At 39.9% G+C, this 5655-nt stretch overlaps 1 long non-coding RNA gene across 1 annotated transcript in view; it reads left to right on the top strand.

Moving 5' to 3' along the window:
* Nucleotides 1-5655, top strand: part of LOC103354168 (uncharacterized) — a 7557-nt gene continuing 1902 nt past the window's right edge. Inside the window, exon 1 of the long non-coding RNA XR_520034.1 lies at nt 1-70. This is a non-coding gene — a long non-coding RNA (uncharacterized LOC103354168). The remainder of the gene's footprint in view (nt 71-5655) is intronic.

Below are 5655 nucleotides of genomic sequence, written 5' to 3'. Positions count from 1 at the left end.
CCAGCTGATAAAGACACGTCACCACAGACGTCAGTGAGGAACACTGAAGTGTCGGTCGAAACACGTCAAGGTAAAAACAGCTCCTACTTAAAAAATACTCATTGTCTGACACAAAAAAAGGAAACCATATACCAAGAACAGCAATGTTGATCAGTTGGTTGGTAGGAACCTGACATTTGTGTTTTAAAGGTCTGGGGGACTAGGGATGGCAATGTCGGTCAGCTGATTGCCACAAAACAGACACAGGTGGACTGTATCTAGTGTTTTAAGGGTTTGGAGATGCCACTGTTGGCCAGTTGATTGGTAGGAAACAAATATACTTGCCATGTATCTAATAAATTCAGAAAGAGTAATGTTGGTCAGTTGACTGGTAGGAAACAGACACAGATGGCCAATATATAGTGTTTTTTGTTTGTTTGTTTTTTTTAGTTCTAACTAGCTGATAGGAAGTTTCAGGTGTAGGATATGAATATTAGTTGTTTGGTTGGTAGAAAACAGATATAGGTGGCTGCAAATCCAGTGTTTAGAGTGACTGGGGATCGCAGGAAACAGGTATAGGGGGGCATGTAACTAATGTTTTGATACATAAAGGGACTGGGAATGGTGATGTTGGTCAGTTGATTGGTAGAAATTAGACAAAGGTGGCCCACATCTAGTGTTGTCAGGGATTGAAGACGCCAGCGATGGGTGGCCAGAAATAGACACCAATGATTTGAGGGACTGGGGATGTGAATGTTGGCCGGTTGATTAGTAGGATACAGCTGTAAGTGGCCTGTACTGGTGTCTTGTGAGACCAAGAATAGCAGTGTTAGTCAGCTGGTTGGTAGGAACCAGACATTTGTGGCCTACGTTAGTGTTTTGAAGGACTGGGGAAGTAGATGCTGGTTGCTTGATGAGTAGGAAACAGGCATATGTGGCCCAAATTCAATGTTTTAAAGCACCAGGGAATCCAATGTTGGTCAGTTGATTGGCAGGAAACAGACACAGGTGATCCACAGCTTTGGTCGAGACTGAAATATCTCAACAATTATTATCTGGAAATGCCGTGAAATTTTATACAAACATCCATTTTTCCAAGAGAAGGAACTGAAAAAACCTTGCTAACCCCTAACTATATGCCAATGACCACTGGATTAAAGTTTCTGATTGTCATGACATAATATGTGCAGTAGTCTTCATATTTACAGCGATAGATCTGTACTTTGTGCTTAGTGTTAGCAAACAAATGTTGGCATGCTATCACATGAATGATCCAAAATGGTGAACATGGTTAACATGACACTTGGCATGTTAACATTATCATCGTGAGCATTGTGAGGGAAATTTTGTTTTATCATCTACCCATGTAATTGCTTACTTTACTATTTGCCAGTTTCATCACTTGCTCATGTGATCTGTTTCCTTAGTATTCTTTGAGACATCTACTGCTGATGTGGTGTTGGAATGTAGGGTTTTTCCCCAGCTATACATGGAGAGGTGTTTTGATGATGCAAATGCACAACTGATGTCTTTATTTCACTGATGTATGTTGTGATACTCCAAAAAGAGGTCATGAATTGTATGAGCATCAGCAAATAAGACCCACACAATCATGAGAACTCATGTCTGCAATAGAGGACATTGTTTATTGGGTACAAAAGCTAGTGTTCTTCAAAGAATCGAGAAATAGGCGAGGATAATGTAACTAGCTCCATCAAAAAAGTACAAAGATGTTTGGTGAGAGAGCTGAGACATTCATTCAGCTGCAGATTCTGACTTGGTCCACTTGCGCAAGTGTATTCAATAAAACTCAGAAAGGACATTTTTTTGTGACTGAGTACTTGTTCAGCTTTGAAAATTTCCTTAACAATTATGCTTGCATTAACATTGAGCACTATTGTACTTAAATGCAGACGCTTTGATTCTTATGTGTAGCTTACAAACCCTCACAGGCACACGTGGCATCTTGATGAGGTTGGCCTGGAAAGTATTCGTGTCAGAATGCGGCTGGAGAATGTCAAAAGTTTCCAACAGAGTAACACAGTATTCCCTTTTCTTTTCTAGTGCCAGATTCATTACAAAACAGATTTGTCAAACTAAGCTGATTTTGATTGCACCTACCGACTGTGTGGTTAAAACTGGATCTGTAGTGAGGGTTTGGGGTAAATCCCTGTTTGTTTGAATGTTGCAGTTTGAGAGTGGTGTTAGGTGCAGCAGATTTCCCTGCAGGTCGCCTGCTTACTGGTTAATTAGACAGCATTTATCACAGATAGCATTGCATGTCTATGTTGTGATATCTAATTTATTGATACTTGCTGCTGATTGTGGTTTATACGATTTCCATTAACATTTTTTTAATATTATTTTTTATCAACAATACGTACAATCGATAAATAATTGCAGATTCATGACTGGCCATAATAGAACACTATCATTATCCAGAAACATCCATGCAGTTAATAACTCCTTGTTGTAGTGCTAAAACATGCATACTATACATCCTTAAGGGTCCTCATAACTGGCTGTCTGCTGTAGTTCTGAGTCCGTCTGTAGTCCTAATTTAGAGAACAAGTCAACAGTTTGGACACACCTATGCACTTGGATTTTCTGTTATTGTTACTCTTTAATACTTTCCAGAAGAAAACTAAAACTATAAAAATCACTACATACAGAGAAGTGTTAAACCAATCAAACTGTTTCATATTTAGAATCCTCAAGGTAGCCACTGTTTGCCTTCATGGCAGCTTTGCACACGCTTGATAACCAGCTTTATAGGGTCGTCCCCTTTCCAATTATCAGGGGAGCCTCTTTAAACGTTTATTCAGAAAATATCTTGCCTTCTTAATGTGCTTGACACAAACAGTTGTTTTATGTGAGGTAGTTCTGGTGTACAGCCCTGCAAACCACTGCAGACATTTCTTACTTAACCAGACAAAGAAAAAAGACAGACCATCTTTACTTTACGAAAAATATCAGATACTACAATGAATCAATTGACTCTCATGAGGATGATCCCTGTAAAGGAAGTCCAAGATTTTCCTCTGCCGGGCACCTTAGTAGCTCACCTAGTAGAGTTCATGCACCATGTACTAAGGCTAAGTTCTTTGCCGTATGTCAGGCATGCATGATCAAATATAAGACTAAAAAAAACTTTTAAAAGAGTTACCAGTGCTGCTAAGGAAAAGTTAGTTAGAGTTACTAGCTTCAGAAATTGCCAATTAATGACAACTACAATTAGAATCCATCAATGCTTCTCAGAGTTTGAATAGCAGACACATCTCAACATTGGATGTCCGGAGGAGACAACTATTTGACCACTGTACTCTGTGCATTGGGCCTTTATAATGGAGCTGCTGCAAAGAAATCATTACCGAAGGAGACCAAGAAGAACGGGAGAACTGCTCTGGCCCACAAGGAAATGACATTAGACCGGCGAGAATTGAATCTTTGGTCTGGTGAATCCGAATGTGGGATTTTTGCTTGTGGTTGTGGCATCTTCGTGAACGGATGGAGGTAAACGGATGGTATCTGCATGTGTGGTTTCACTGTGAAGCAAAGAGGAAGATCTGTAATGGTGTAAAGGGACTTTCCTGGCAACACTGTTGGAGACTTATTCAGAACTCAAGACAACACTTAGCCAACATAGTGACTGTAACATTCTGCCGCACTATCCCAGCTAGGTTAAGTTTTTGGCCTCTTCCTCTTTGGCCAAGAAGGGGAGTTATGGAGGGCTGCATCACATGACCTGGCCTCTACAACTACACAACTTATAACCAAATTAAATGAACTGGACTATAGAGTAAAGCAAAACCAGCCAACAGTAGTCTGCATATCCTTCAAGATTGTTGGATAAATTGTAGATGATGACCTTGTGAGACTGGCTGACATCCTGCCAAAACGACTGAAAGACCTTGAATAAGTGGGTGTGTCAACACTCTACTTTATCGGTGAATGACTCAGTTGCATTCTCTGTGAAATCTAAAGAAAGAAAAAAAAAAAAAAAAAACCTGTGTGGCAATACAGCAGTTTTTTTTTTTTTAATAACTTCCGTCTGCAAAATTATCTCTTTAACAAACCATCGTGGGAAGATATCTGATTGAAAACCTTGTGCAACCTCTAGACGATGAGTGAGGATTTACTTAACTCCTGTTCATGGCCGGTAAAATCACGCCTGTGTGCTGGCTGAAATAGTCGTCATACCCAAAGGGAGTGAGGTCAAAGAAAGACCAATTTATTTTCCTGTGCATGAAAAAAACATTAGGCTTACAGGGTGATTGTCAATTAGTTTACAGTAAAATTACTTTACAGTGTTCCTATCTTATTATGTTGTAAGTTCTTGCAAATACTGCAGCTTCCAATGGAGGACGCACATTCTATTGTGTGATGATTTTTTTAAGAACAGGTGATGTACGAAGGCACTTTAAAAATTTCTTGGCCTCAATGAAAAACGTCACAGGTGAAAGGTTGTTCCAGCATTCATTTTTACCATAGTCTCCTTCGACTTCAAGTTCAATTCCACTGAGCTTTGCTATCTCGTCGTGGAAAAGGGTCAAGTATTGATGCTCCTAAACAGCAGGTCAGATGACTAAGGTTCATGAGGCAACAGTTCAAAGTCGCATGTGGCTGCTTCTGCCACCTGTGCTGTTTGGACAGACACATTGTCCTGGAGCAACAGCAGCTAGCTCTAAGCTTTCCTCTCCTTTTTTTTTTGATTGCTAACAAACATTTGAGTTTGTCAGACAGTGACGTAAAGTTTTACAGTTTACAGTTTTGCCCCAAAATGAGAGCTACACCTCTTGTTTCTGGGTGAGGCCAAGAACTTTTTAAAGTGCTGTTTTAGGCGCTGTTTCTCCTTGTAGCAGCACAAAACAGGAATCCCTCAGAGCAACACAGCAGCAGCTTTGTTTGTTTTCCCAGACACTGTGCCAAATTGAAGGCATCCTTCAACAGTTTGTCACCTGGAGCAATTTTCCTGAAACATTGTTATAACCGCAGTCACATGCATGCCAACCACTGCACTCCTTACCTGATGTGATGTAATCATCAAAACCCATGCACCTTTGTCACAAAAAAACAAAAAAAACCAGTCATGTATTTTGTTTATTTCATAGATTTTAAAAAAAAAAAGTCTACTAGAAATAATGACAAAATCTGCTTGGTCAAAAATACACAACGATGATATTATTTACTTGAATGTCTTATGGGCATTTTCACCACAAGCTTCTGGGTTTGAGCACTCCTCTTGACAGATTTGGTTCAGTTGAAATAAATTTGCTGGATTTCTGACGCAGACTTGTTTCTTTATCACAGTCAACATGTCCTTGATGGGGTTTAAGTCCGCACTTTGAGAAGGGCAGTCTAAAACCTTGATTCATTGCCCTTTTTGATGTGCATTTGGGATCTTTGTCTTGTTGGACACCCAACTGCATCCAAGACCCAAACTTCTGGCTGATGATTTTAGGTTTTCCTGAAGAATGTGGAGGTAATCCTTCCTTTTCATTATTCCATTTACTCTGTGTAGCACCAGTTTCGCTTGCAGCAAAATAGTCCCAGAGCATAGTACTGCCACCACCATGCTTGATGGTGGGTATAGTGTTCTTAGGGTTAAAGGCCTCACCTTCACTCTTCCAAACAGATTATCCATCCATCCATTTTCTATACACCGCTTAATCCTCA

This window comes from Stegastes partitus, unplaced genomic scaffold (genome assembly GCF_000690725.1).
Source record: "Stegastes partitus isolate 25-593 unplaced genomic scaffold, Stegastes_partitus-1.0.2 Scaffold98, whole genome shotgun sequence".
Taxonomy (NCBI): Eukaryota; Metazoa; Chordata; class Actinopteri; family Pomacentridae; genus Stegastes; species Stegastes partitus.
This window is presented reverse-complemented; position numbering and strand designations above follow the sequence as displayed.